Raw genomic sequence first — 14,234 nt, 5'->3', positions numbered from 1 at the left:
TGGAAAGTTTTTCTACGTCAAACTTTACAAGTTCTACATGTAAAAAAAATATATATACAGAAACCAAGTTAAAACAGAGGCGTCTGCTGCATGTACTTGGCGGACAAAGGGCCAGTACTACTACTATACAGAGAAGTCTTAAAAATTATTAAGATGAACGCCTCAAGAATGAAAGTGAATGAAGGACACGTACATGGAGCTCTCAGAAGACACACAATGGCTGGTAAACATTTACAAAGGCAATCGGCTTCAAACAACGGGACAGCATCTTCCCCTGGCGGACGTATCACAAGCGTTTGCAAATGTACGTGCCCTTCGCCCTTGCGACTTCTGTGAGGTGGACAAATGTCCCAAAATACAGATTCAAGAATAATCTTCAAATCATTTTTCATGATAAAAAAATTGGAAATGATCAGTGGAGGATCAGATCAACCGTGGTTATAGCAGATAGTGGAATACTGGGCAGCTCTTGACAGTGATCGTGTAGATACATGTTTTGTTGTAGAAAATGGCCACGATAGATCACATAAAAATGGAGCAGAAAAAGTGTTCATTAGAATTTGATCGTGGGTGTACATACATACATTCATTCATGCAACAACTTATATGTATAAAACAAAAGGGGTTGGAAGAGGTTCTCTTGTGAAGGTGGATTTTTTGGTGTTGAATGTTTTTTTATGTGTGTTTCCTAACTTGTTTATTAAAAATCAGAGTCAGCCTCTCCCATTTCACAGATGGGAAAACTGAGGCTTGGAGCGAGCAAGAAACCTGCTGGGACCAGGCCTCCCGTCTCTGGGCTGCTCCAGTAGGGAAACGGCTCTGAGACCCTTCAGCCTAGTTCTCCAGCCCGCTAGGGAGGTCCCAGCCCCTGAACGGAGTGCCCCTGGCCTCCTTGCTCTCCCCCCTGCCAGGCGAGCTGGCCTGATTGCAAGGCTGGGCCAAGTCTTGTCTAGGGTGGCCAGAACTTTTCAGAAGTGCCAGAAATTTCATCACACCAGGCGGAGGGATGGGCGGGGGTGAGTCACGAACGAGCGAGGCCACAGGAGGTAGGGGCTGACCATTCCCAGATGGGAGGCGTTAGGCTGGGCAGCTTTCCTGGAATAAGCAGACAGCTTGGGAAAGTGTGAGTGAGAGAAAAATTGTAACGGCTTCCCCCACCTCCTCTCTCTGCATACCCCCCTCCACGTGCATCAGCCCCTCCAGCCACGCTGCCAAGGGGGCGCCTGGTCCCTGTTCATACCCTGGGGATGGGGAACCCACTGCCTGACTGCAGGGTGCTTCCCTCCTGCCTCGGGAAGGGCAGGGAGAGCGTGTGAACTCGAGTCAGACTGCTCTGGGCTGGGGCCCTAGCTATGCCACCGAGCCTCAGTTTCTTTGTCTGTGAGATGGGGGTGATAATATCTAGTCCCACTGGGACTGTTTTGAGGATGGAATGAATTAATCAGTGTAGGGTGCCTATTAAAGTGTACGATGAACAGATACGAGTTTACTTTTCATTTATTTAAGGTAAAGCATCCTTGGGGATCATAAAAAACGGATCCCTGATGGCCAACTAACCCGGTGTCCAAAATGGGCCTGGGAAATGCCGGTAGGTAATGTCGCCACAGTGAAACTCGGACTATTAGCCAAGGCTCCTGGGTGCAAGCAGTAAGAGCCAAATTGAGATTGGCGGAAGCCCCAAAGGGAATTTAGTGGCCCCTGGAACTGGAAGGGGTGGGCTGGCTTCAGGCCTTGCAGACTCACAGCTTACCGCATTTGAGAGCTCATTGCTCTCTTAGGTGAACGTCTGGGCCAGGTGCAGTGGCTCCACGATGCTCAGGTATGCCTTCCACCCAAGTGTGACTTCCACCTGGTAGTCGAGGCGGTGCTGCAGCTCCGTGCCCACCCCAGGCCGCCGCCTCCAGCAGGAAGGAGAAAGGGAGGGAGGGGCCGCACCACTTTTGCTCCCATTCAGTGGCCTCAAATGTTCACTTTCCTACCTGGATGCCGGAGAGGCTGGGACTGTAGTCTTTAGTCAGGCAGCCGTGGGTCTGTGTCACGTTTCTATAGTTTTGTTTCTTACGTGGAGAGTGGGGGACGGCTGGTCACGTCTGCCCCGGGTGGCCCAGCTTCCACAGGGGATGGGAAGGCCAGGAGGTGGGGAAGTTTTCAGGGCACGATCAGCTGTCCATGGGGTTGAAGAGTAGGAGGCCGGGGCTACGGACAGGAGCATGCGTGGGGTGGGCGAAGGGGCTTGAGAGGTGGGTGGAGTCCAGACCAGAGAGGACCTGAATTGCGTTCCCAGAACTGCCTGTGTGCCCACAGATCTGAGCTCCGTTCACGCCACCTGCCAGCCGCTGCCCTCGGCCACCCCTTGGGCCTGGGGGGTGTCTACCGCGGCCCACACCTGGGGGCAGGGCCAACACAGACCCTGGGACTCAGGGCCGTCTGAGCAGGGGATGCCAGGGCCTGGCATGAGGCATCGTGGGCTCCAGGTGGGAGGGACACAGTTGGAAGAAGGGTAGAGGGAGGCTGTGCTTTCTACACTTGGCAGCATCTCCGGGCACCTGGGGCTTAAAAAATACTGATGCCCAGCTGCATCCTCCGGAGACTCAGCTCCCCCCGTTCTGGGTGTAGACGCCCCCGGGTGATTCTAGAGGACGGATTTGTCCTACAGCTGAGGTCTGGGTGGCGCTGCCCTGGGGCTTGTTGGGCAGAAGTCTGACAGGCAGTGCCACCCCTGGGTGAGGAGCGCCTCTGTGCGAAAATCACTGCCCATCCGCTCTGAATGTGTATTCTGTAGTTACGGAATATTCTCAAGTCTGGCTGGGCCCAGACACTCCCTTTCCGTGCTGCCCAGTCATGGTGGCTACATCGGATGCTGAATGTGAGGCCAGAGCGATGACGGAGCCGGCCCAGTGCAGAGCTCACCCCTGGACAAAGGGGGGTCCCTTGGCCCCCAGAAGCAGCAGCAGGCCAGGTCCTGGCAGGGGGGTCAGGCCCAGCATCCAAGGAGCCAGCTGCCCCCACGCTGCCGGCACCCAGGTGTGCAGGGAGACGGGGGCGCCATGCTGGCTCGAGCTGGTCTAGGTCGTGTGCCGTTAGGAACAGCAAGCACTTAACTGAGGGCTCATCACCTGCCAGACCTGCTCTAAGCATCTCCAAAGCAATCACAGGAGACAGGAAATATTGTGTGGACGAGGCCACTGAGGGCAGAGGGCTAAAGCCACCGTGAACGTCACACAGGGGCACGTGGCTTTAAACCAGCCACGTGGCTACAGGGCCCATGCGTGTAAACCCTACGCTACTGCTGTGTGGGCTATTATTATTGTCACTCTCATTTCTCAGATGCCAGGAGAGGCACAGTAACCTCCTCCTGGCTACCCAGCAAGGATGCAGACCCAGGAAGCCCGGCGGGCCTCCTCCGCTCCACCCGGGCTGGCCGGGGGTGCAGGTGGGCCCCGCACCCGCCAGCCCTGGCGCCTCGATGCCCGGGAGGCTGCCGAGATGTCACCGATGTAACTCGGCTGCCCACTCTGAGCACTCTGTCTTGGCCTTATCGGCCTGGAACTCCCTCCAACCGTGTCTCGCCTGAGCCCCGGGCCCCAAATTCCTGGTGGGTGATGTGCACTCCGTCTGCGATAACAGCCCTGGCAGGGCTCCGAGGGGGCGGCTGCCTTAGTGCATCTCCAGCTCAGATAACAGGGAAGTATCTCACTTTCTCTCCTGAAAGCTGGCCAGGCCTTGGGGGCGGGCTGAGGGGAGGCCAAACCTCCGCTCGGACACCTGGGGCAGGAAGGGAGCGCATTGGAGGGCAGAGAGTCGCCCAGGCTCACGCGAGGCAAGGCCTGGTGCCTTCCGCAAGTAATGACGGAAGGAAGGATTCAATCTACCACTCACTCAATCATCAGATGCTACTGAGCTCGCCCCTGGGGCCAAGCCCTGTTCAAAGTACTCTTGGATTTCAGTTCCGTTAATCTTCTCAACAATCCCACCAGATTGGCCCTGATATCGTTCAGCTCATTTTACAGTTGAGGCAATCAAGACCCAGGGACGTCAAGCAACTTGCCCAAGGTCACACAGCTGGTGGGTGGTGGTGGAGTTTTTACCAGGCTATCTTACCTACAGTCACTTATAAATGAATTTTAAAAAGGCCGCTAGTGACAAGTACTCTGAGGTGTAGAGAGGGGAAAGAGTGACCGAGGGAGGGGCAGTTGCTATCTCTGCTGGGGTCTTAGGGAGGGCTCTCTGGGGTGGTGACATTGCACCTGTATCTAATCAAAGGTGAGCCAGTCATGGGGACCTGGGGGAAGGGCATTCTAGGCAGAGGGAACAGCAAGTGCAGAGGCCCCAAGGGAGAACAAGCTCCAGTGGGGAAAATGGCCCAGAGAGGAAGGGCCTGGCATGGCTACACAGAAAGCCGGGGTAGCCTGGCCCCAGGCTCTCAGTGCAGGCTTTGCCCCTCCGTCTCATTTGTGGCTCCTCCGCGGCCAGCCCTGTCTGAGCCCCTGGGCACTTTCTGGCTTTACCGCCTCCCAGCTGTGTGACCCCAGGCAGGTGGCTTCCCCGCTCGTTGCTTTTGCTCTTTGCTGCCTCACCCCAGTCCTGGGCTCCGGAGGCCCCCGGCATGGGGGTGGGGCACACTCTCGGTCCACGGCTGCTGCTCTGATGTGAGGTGGCAGCCGCTGGGCCATCTGTCTCCTGGCAGGGATGGACGGAGCTCCCAGAGGTCCTGGGCTAGGCCTCAGGTCCTGGAGAATGTGGCCCCAGGACTGCGAGAGACACAGAGACTAAGGACAGAGTCGGAGGGAAATGCAGAGACCAAGGACAGAGTAAGACAGAGAGACAGACTGCTGTCAAAACTGAGATGGAGACCCAGAGGGAGACCCAGAGCAGGAGAGACAGGGTGGGTGAAGAGTGAGACGATCCAGAGAGACACGGAGACATGGGCCATCTGAAGGGGACACGGAGAGCTACAGAGAGACGTCGATTCACAGCAGCAAAGAGAGATCGAGGAGGAGTGGCTAAGAGATAACAAGAGAAAAAGTTGTGAATGCTCTAAATGCCGCTGAATTGTACACTTTCAAAGGTGAATTTTACACTATGTGAATTTTACTACATTAAGAAGAGACAGAAGGTGGCAGAGAGAGACAGAGATGGAAGGACAGACTTCCGGGATCCCGACTCTCTCTGGGAAGGGACCAGGGTGTGGATCCCTGTGCCAGAGTCCGGGCCTGCAGGGCCCAGTGGGTTTGGGGCCAGTCCCCCTTTCACCAGGTCTGCTCTGGTGCCAAATGTTTGCCCTGATCTGCCAGGGCCTGATTTTGCTTGCGTGGGTTTTGGGATGGGGTTTTGAGCCCTTGGCCTGCAGAAAGCATCTGGGAGGTAGCCTGTTCCCTGTAGGTCCTCTTACCAGGCACAGGCTCCAAGGCTGCCAAACCTGGTGAGTGGGGAGCCGACGATGACCCATCCTGCCTCTGCTCTGGGGGGGAGAGTTACGGTACTTAACGTTTTGAGCTGAGAGCCTGGACTGTTCACTGCCTGTTGGGCCCTGTGCTGAGGGCACGACATGGGGTTCTCCATGGCTCCCCACCAGCAGCCCAGGGTTAATCTGCCCAAGAGATGAGGAGGCTGGGCTCAGAGAGGTCAAGGGCCTTGGTTGAGGTCACACAGTGGCCACAGGCAGATGTGGAGGTTAGGGAAAGGACAAACCTAGGCTGGAGGCTGGGACCCGGTGCCAGCAGGCCGGGGTGGGGGGGGAAGGGGTGTGGGGGCGCCCAGGGCAGGCAGCAGGGGATGGGAGGCGGCCAAGCTGGGCCTCCCTCCAGCCAGTGTTACTTCTAAGCCTCGCAGGCCCTCCCAACTTGCCCGAGGTGGCCGGGCCCATCTTCCCGGCGGGGACACTGAGGCCCAGGCTGGCTGAGGTTCCGGGCCAAAGAACGCTGCGGGCAGCAGGGCGGGGGCTGGGACTCCGCGTTCAGACGCGGCGACGAGGGGGTGCGGCGAGGGGGGCGCGCCACGGGGGAACGGGGCTCGGGGCGCACGCGCGGCGCGGCCAAGTCCGGCCCCGGGTGAGCGGCTGGGCGAGGAGCGTCGGCGCCGCCTCGGCCCCCTCCCCGGCCGCGGCGGAGACCCCGCCCCGGAGGTGGAGGGGGCAGGGCGGGCAGGGGGCCCGGCGCCGGCTCAGCCCGCCCCTCGACCCGCCCCGCCCCGCCTCGCGCCGCCCCGCGCCGCCGCCGGACTCCCGAGCTCTAGACGCGCCGACGGCGGGGCAGACGGACTAGTGGACAGACGCGCCCGCCGCGGGACGAGCGGAGCGCAGCGCGGTGAGTGCACGCGGACCTCGGCACGCGCTGCGGGCTCCACGCCCCCGGGCCGGCCGTGGGGACGGCGCCCCGGCGGGCGGATGCGACACCCTGGCCGGCGCCCGGCGGCTCGCGAGGTGGCGGAGGGCCCCCACCCGCCCGGGTCCCGCCACCCCCTCCCTCTTCCGCGCTCCCCCACCCCGCCCCGCAAGTCCCGAACCCGGGTCATCGTCCCGGGAGGGAACTGGGCCCTCGGTCGGGCACCGCCGCCGCCGCGCGCTCTCCTCCCCCTCGCGTCCGCCCATCGCAGGCGGCAGAAGTTCCTCAGGCTCCGCGGGGCGGCCCCGCGTCTCCGTCCCGCATCCCCCCTCCAGACCCTTTCGCTCTCACGCACGCCCGGCCCCTCACACTCATCTGTCACACGTCGCTCTTGCGCACGCAGGCTTCACACACACGTGCCTGGCACACGGGCGTCTCCCAGACACGCACGCCTCTGTCAGCCCGCCGTCTGTGAAACGCGTGTGCCTCGTTAACACACGCGCGTGTCTGTCACACACACATATGTCTCACATGTGTCACACACGTGTCTCTCACATCCCTGGGGCGGCAGACAGACCCCCTCCCCCCCCACCGTGACTCTTGCACACACAGTCGTACACGCCAACAACTTAAGAGTCCAGCGGACCCCGGCCCTCTCCCCTGGGCGAGCACAGCCCTCCGTGCCGTCCTGAGCCGGATGGGCCCCGAGTCGGGCTGGGGGAAGCTCTGGGCTGAGGCTCCCTTAGGGTGTGGGGAGCACAGGCAGGGGGCTCAGTAGGCAGGGGTGGCCCCGACTCCGGGGACCTCCCCATTCCTCATCACGCCCTGCCCCCCTGCATCCTCTCCCCCTTCCCACTCTCCCTGCAGGGGTGCCCTCCCTCCCTTTGCTGTCACAAGGTCTCACCCCACCTCGGTTTGTGACCACCACTTGGGCGGGTCCAAGCCAGCAGGTGTCGCCGTGACGGGCCAGAAATGGAAGGAAAATTGGGGTGGTGTTCGTCATCCAGAGCCCCTTGAGTAAGGGTGCCGGTCCAGGGCGCTGCCTGAGAAAGCCCTGATGCCTCGTCCTGGCACGAGTTTGTGGCCGAATCACTGGGGCTCTGAGCCTCACCTTCCCCACGTGCAAATGGGGGCGACGATCCCCGCCAGGAGGAAGGGAGGGCCCGGGAACTACTGCCCCCACCCTCGCCTCTTGGCGTCCAGCGCCCGCCCGCCCGTGTTAAGAGGGTTGGGCCGGGGAGGGATGAAGTGAAAGGCTGTTACCTCCTGCAGGCGCAAACTTGCCAGCCCCTACCGCAGCTGGCTGTGCATGTTTTGTTTGGCTCTTACCCTGTTGTTATTATTTTTAAAAAGTTAATTAGCTGCCAGCATTTACAAATTGGCAGCTTTCACATAAAAGTACGGATTTCCGTCTTCTGAAAAATCACAGGGTCTGCAGCTCAGGACCCACATCTCTGCGAGGTGCCCTTCGCTAGTGCTGCTTTTCTGCTGCCCCTGGGCTGGGGCAGGAGACCATCTGGCCACAGTTCCCACCCGGCCTGCGTAGACCTCTGTGTCGGCTGTGCCTGCTGTGTAAACTGGGCCGTTTCTGCAGCAGTGCCCACCCCGGAGTGGACCTAGGGTAGTCCCCTCGCCCATGGCTGGTGAGCCTCGTATGGCCTTAGTGGTGGGAGCCATGAGGGGACCTGGAGCGCGGGGCCTCTTTGTGATGGTGGCCGGCACTGTCTGCGGGGCTCTGGGGGTGGGCGCTGGGGTCCCTGTGGGAGGGAGGCAGGGATCTCAGAGCCAGGCCGCGTCCTTCGCTTTTCTCCCCAGATCCCAGGCATGATCCTGCAAGGTCGCAGTCTTGCCCCTTTTGAAAGTTGGGGAGACTGAGGCCCAGGAAGGGTCTCCCAGCGAACAAAGGGCACAGCTGGGATTTCAGCCTAGGTTTTTCTGACTCTAAAACCAAGCTCTTTGCCAGCCTTTCAGTGAGTCCACGAGGGGAGGGACTTGGTCTCATTGACCCTGGGCAAATTCCCCAAACCACGTTCACACCTGACAGGCAGTAGGTGCTTAATGAACGCTTGTAGAAGGACTGAGGGCAGTGAAGCTGCCTTCTCAGCAGGGTTCAGGGTGGAGCTCAATTCAGGGCCTAAGGTGACAGTCTCACATGACCTAGAGGACCACCACGGTTCCATTTGATTGGCCTGAAAGCCCAGCACACTTTCCTGCTCTGCTCTCGGGTGACTGTGACCCCAAGACCAGTGTGGTGAAGACCCCAAGTCCCTGCAGGGCCTCAGGGGGACCATGGTGTGTCCTGTTGGGCGTCAGAATTCTGTGTTTGCCTTGCACGTGGGGCTGTGGGTGGGAGCATTTTTTCCTTCACTCCCTGGCTGGCCTTGGTGGAGGAGGCGCTCTGCAGGGAGGGACGCGGGCCGAGGGACAGGCCCAGCTCCCGCGCGCGCGCTCCTTGGTGGCCTCTTGCTGGGTGGCGTGGGGTGGGGCAGCTGCTGAATTATTTTACGTCCTGGTTCCTGTGACTCTCTGCTGTCTCTGTTTACCACGTTATGCGGCTGAATTCATGGGATCTGAATGTCCCTGTGATGTGTGTCCTCCTGGAAGTTTGTTGACTGAGTGAACGAGGACCAGCCCTGTCGGCGGCACACGGGACTTGGGGATGGTGGGCAGCCCCTGGCCTCATCCGTGTACCTCCTGGAGGTTTTCGTTCCTGCTGGGGAGGAAGGTGCTGGGCCTGGCCACACAGGTGGTGCAGGGGGTCTCTCCCTCCCGTCAGTGAGCCTCAGTCTTCCCTTCTGTAAAGTGGGTGCTGTCTGACCACTTTCTGGGGCTCACAGTACTGAAGTGGGTGTTGGGGATGGGAACTGGGGGTCTGTTGCCTAGGAGGTAGGTGGTGTATCCCCTCTCTGGCTTCTTGAGCTCTGAGCACCCGCCTCCCCACCAGCTGAAGGCCCTGCCCTGGGATGGAGTTCTAGCTCGCAGTGGGCAACCCAGTCCAGGCGGGAGAGCGGGGCCCTCTGAGAAGGGGATCTCTGAGCTGAGATGGGAGGGTGTGGGCAGAGGGTACAGCTGGTGCAAAGAAAGGACTTTCGGTGGGGCCTGGCTTGGTGTGTGCGAGGGACAGGAAGGGAGGAGGCAGGAGCGGGTGGGCGAGGGGAGGGGGGAGGAGGAGAGGGGTGGGGCAGGACATTTGAAAGCTTCGGAGAAGTTTCTCTCGAGGGAGCAATGAGATGTGATTCCCATTTTAAGACAGCCTCCCCAGCTGCAGGATCTAGAGGTTGTAGGCCTCCGCAGTGAGGATGTTGGCAGGAGTGCGGAGGCCCTGTCCCGGGCCCTGTGCCGGAGGGCAGGTCTCAGCCTTGACAAGCCACAGGTAGGTGGGGAAGCAGGGCTGTGGACAGACACTTGAGATCCAGGGTGATATGCGCTGGTCAAATAGATGTTGGTGCAGCCATACAATGGGATATTATGCAGCTGTAAAAAATGAGGCGGCTCTGATCTTTAAGATCTGTTGAGAGGAAAACGAGGTGCTGAATGGTGTGTAAAATACGCTGCCTCTTGTGTCAAATAAGACGTAAATCCACGTTTGCTTATAGGCTCATAGGCAAACACTGAGAGGAAGCCCTGCGGGGTTGCAGTGGTTACCTGTGGTTACCTGCAGGGCGTGTGCAGGTGGGGGACAAGGGTGCCAGGTGAGGGGACACTCCCGTTGTGTGCCTTCTTATATTTTCTGGATTTTGAGCCGTACCACTGTATTGCCTGTTCCAATATTACATTAAATTCAAAAGCAGTTGGGCAGTTGGTGGGTGACTGTTCATTTGTGGGTTTTAAGTGCAGTGTTTAAGGATGGATTTTAAGTTCCCTTTACTGACCTTGTTGTCGAACACACTGACTTCTTTCTGGCGTGGTATACAAAGGTTTCCACTGTGATTAAAATTAGATGGGAACAAAGTCACTCTTTTGCACAGTTTGGCAATCGGACAAAAGAAAAAATGCCCCCTTTTTGTCTTCCCCCTTTTCCTGTGGGTGTTTCCTTCTGCCGACTTGACTGCTGGCTTTTCCTGGGGTGGGCACCACAGCAGTTAGCGTCCCATCCTCAGCCTGTTTCCACAGCCCGCCTCCCAGCCGGACCGGAGCTTAGCGACAGGTCCAGTCCCCCGGGGGTCTGTGCAGGTGGCAGCTGGGCACAGGGAAGTCCCCGCTTTGGACACCTGCCAGGCTCAGATCCCACCTCTGCCACTCACAGGCCATGCTTCCTTCGGGCCAGTGACCTTTTCTGAGCCTCAGTTTCCTCATCTGTCAAATGGGTGTCATAACCCCTCTCTTAGGGTTGTTGGAAGGAGGAAGTAAGTGATACCTACCAGGGTGCTGGTCACTGTTCTTGGGATAAAGCAGTACCAATACGACCTCCACTGCCCCCACAGAGCTTGCTTTCTGTCAGAGCTGGCCCTGTGCGCCTGGGCTAAAAAGCAGACGGAGCTGGCTGAGACCAGGGTGGGGGTGGGGCTGCTTTAGGTAGGGCGTCGGAGGAGGCCCGTGGAGTACGGACACTCAGGCAGAGGGCACAGCACGTGCAAATGACCTGGAGCAGCTGGAGGACAGGACCCCTGTGAGCAAGGAGGGTGGTCAGATCTGGGGGTGCAGGAGGGCTTTCAGTTTTATCTTGGGTGTGGTGAGGTTTCAGTTCGGGGAGGGGTGAGGTCTTCCTGGGATTTTCAGGCTCCCTCCACTCCCCGCCCCAGCTGCTGGGAGGGTAGCAGCCTGGAGGGTAGCAGCAGCCTGGGGCCTCCATCCGGGCCTTGTGGGGCAGTGGGAGTGGAGTTGCAGCCTCCCTCCTCAAGGGTGGGCAACCCTGGGCAGGGGTTGTGTGGGAGCAGCTGGGAGAGGCTGGCTGGACTCGGGGTTCCTTCCACATCAGGGGCCTTGGTCCCTCTCCTTGCACACAGCACTCAGAATAGCCTCTGGTGTGGGCCGGCCCATGGTCCCTCCCTGCCCCTCCCGAGGGCCCCAGAGACCCATGTAGGCAATTCTGAAATGCTTCAGTCACGGCTGTCCTGGAGGAGAGCACAGAGGCTCTGGGAGCCTAGGCATGGTGAGGGAGGGCTCCCTGGAGGGGGTGATACTGGCGCTGTGATGTGAAGGTTGAGGGGTGGACAGTGGAAGGTGGGTTGGAGGAGGGGGGAAGGAAGGCTGGCCCCGTGCACTGGACCAGACATGGAGGACCTCATGTCCTGCTCTGAGGGTGGCAGATGGGCAGCCTCGGGGTGTTTTTGAGCAGGGGAGGGGCATGGCCAGAGTGCTGGAGGGGCCCTCTGGCAGCCCAGGTGTGTGGGGGGGAGTGGAGGGGCAAGCTGGCAGGCAGGAGGCTTGAGCGGTGACGGCAGGGAAACAGGCTCGGAGGGGGTGGGCCTGACTGCAGCCGCACAGCAAGTGAGGAGGAGGGGCTGGGCGGGAGCTAGGTCTGTCCACCTCGAGGTCCTGCCCCGGGCTGGCCGCCCTGGCTTATGGGGTACTGTGGCACGTACGCACCACTAATTCCTCTCCTTTGGGCCGGTCCCTTCCTGGGGCCCCTCTGGGGTCAAGCCATGCGTCATTTTGCCCCATTGTCCTCAGTGTTGTTGGAATTTGGAAACGTTGCAAAAACACCTCTGTCTTCTCATATACGGAGATTATTGCAGAGAAAGTGCTGGTTTGGGGAAAGGTTATTTCCTTCCTCGAGGGTGGGGAGCCTGGCTTTTCGGTGTGTGGGGGCTATAATGTGGGCGGCCACGGCGACCCCGCCCGGGTCAGTGTTGGTGAAGAAGTGGTGCGCCTGCCTGCCTGTCTGCTGGGGGCGCGGGTGCGGCCGGGGGGTGGGGGGAGCGTCGAGAGCCTCCGCGAGGCCAAGAGGGTGGGGGCCGCGGGAACCCATGTGCCTGGGAGTGGATGGCCGCCTGCGGCCACGGGAGGCTTTTGTCTTCAAGCAGACCCTGCTGGCCTCAGGCCATCTCACCTCCCAGGGCCTCAGTTTCCTCATCTGCGCACTGGGGACAGCCCTCCTGGTTCTGCTGTCATTTGGTGCCCGGGAATGGCCTGAAGCGTGGGAAAAGGGTTCTGAGGGGCTGGGTGATGGTGGGGTGAGGACCTCGCCAGGCCAGGGAAGCGCCTGCCTGGGCCCAGATGACGGGGGCCTTGGCTTCTCCATCTGTAGCATGGGCCTGGTGGCGGTGCCCGCCTGGGAGGGTCCTGTGGAAAGCCCCCAGCGCGGCTCTTGGCACATATGCAGTGCTTAGTTAACACGTGTTAGCTCGGTTCTGTCGAGGGTCACGCCCCCCTTCTCCGTGATCACTGATATGCCACCGTCTGCATCAGGGCTGGCCCTGGGCCTTGTGCTCCGGGCTCACCCATTGTTGAGCCTCCCAGAGTTCATCCTGCCTCAGCCTGGGTCTCTCGTCCAGCTGTGTCTGCGATCACCAAGTGAGCTTTCGGCGCTCCAGAAAATTCTGTTCTTAGAGTCTCCCCACAGTGGTCTTGACACACGTGCACAACCACACGGTACCCTCCTTGACCTGAAACACACACAGGCGCCTGTAAACACACACACGCACACACATGTTCTCTTTCAAGACCACCATGCTTCATTCTGGTTTCCACGTCAACTTTCCGAGGCCTCGGGAGCTGAGAGATTAGCCATCCTCCTGGGGGTTCAGTGCTGGCCGAGCGCCCTCATCTGACCCCCTGCATATCCTCAGAGCAGATGAATTCAAGTGTTGTCCGAACACGGGCACTGCATAGGGGGTCTTGTGCCCTTTCTTGGCAAAAAAAAAAAAAAAAAAAAAAAGCCAGGGCATGTTGGCTTCTGCTTGTGCTCAAGCAACCATTAGCACAATGCCGTCACGTTTTGTGCTGGATCGCCCCCACCTCCTGTGCCTTTACATTATAGTTAATAGATTTTAAATAGTTCCTCCCCTGTTTTACTTACACTTATACTGAAAGGAGGCCGTTTTCCACAACTGTAGATAGAATCAGGATCACTCGCTCTAAATCAGCAATACCCGTGAGAACAAAGATGACAGCCCCAGTGCAGGACTGAATCCCAGCCCCTGCTGTTCCCAGCCTCTGCCGGCCTTACGCCCGGTGCGCCTACCTCCTCTGTGCCACGAAGGAAGGTTGGCAAGGGTCAGGGAGGTGTTCGCTCCACACAGAGTTCTCTGCCGTCCTGACTGCGTAAGAGGATAAAGGGGGATGATTACACATCGCGGGGCCGCTGGTACTGCTGCCTTCTCCCTGAGGTCTCACCTCACCCCGAGAGGTCATCTCTAGCCCGACTGGGAGAGGACCCTCTAGCTGGTCATTACACACCTTGCATCTTCTGGGGATCCCTTCCTGCTTTCTGGGCCCCCCCTTGGCACGTTTCCTCCTGGGCGGGGCCGTGAGAGGAGGCTGCTGTCCCTCCAACGGAGATGTCTTCTCTGAGACCAAGTTCCTGGTTCTCAGGTAGCGGCTGGTCCCCATTCCCACGTGGGGGCTATGGTGTCCCCTACACCCCAGCTCTGTGCCCTTCTGGCTGCCTGGGCAGAGCCCTGGAGGGTGAAGGCAGCTTAGCCTGGGCCGTCCTGTGGCCTGGGGTCCATGCTAGTGGGGGACAGGCTGGAGCTCAGGGCCAGGGCTCCAGTGCCGGGAAAAGGGGGCGATGGCGCCTGGCAAGGTGAGGCTGGGCCCAGTCCAGGGAGGAGGTGGGGAACTAGGCCTGGCCAGATGGGAGGGTGCCTTGTAAACTGTAAAGTTCTGCACCCAGCTGAGCAGTCATTAATGTTACTTCTTTTGGGTCACACCACTGACACCACAGTAACGGCCGGTCAGGCCCTACTTAGCCACGGGACCTGGCGTGGAGGAAAGTTTGCCCCAGTCCTTGTACCACCCCCCCACCTA

General features: G+C 59.5%; 1 protein-coding gene across 6 annotated transcripts in view; it reads left to right on the top strand.

The window, feature by feature from the left end:
* Positions 1 to 6,076: 6,076 nt before the first annotated feature.
* FBLN2 (fibulin 2) overlaps positions 6,077 to 14,234 on the top strand; it is a 75,148-nt gene continuing 66,990 nt past the window's right edge. For 5 of the 6 annotated variants that reach the window (XM_060023123.1, XM_060023126.1, XM_060023125.1 and 2 more), the window contains exon 1: positions 6,077 to 6,305. The gene's annotated coding sequence lies outside the window, so the exon portion shown is untranslated. Of the gene's footprint in view, positions 6,306 to 9,604; positions 9,697 to 14,234 lie in introns of those variants that run through there. The other variant, XM_060023122.1, reaches the window with a different exon arrangement.

This window comes from Delphinus delphis, chromosome 10, assembly GCF_949987515.2.
Source record: "Delphinus delphis chromosome 10, mDelDel1.2, whole genome shotgun sequence".
Lineage (NCBI taxonomy): Eukaryota > Metazoa > Chordata > Mammalia > Artiodactyla > Delphinidae > Delphinus > Delphinus delphis.
The sequence above is the reverse complement of the archived record's forward strand: the minus strand, read 5'-3'. Positions and strand labels throughout refer to the sequence as shown.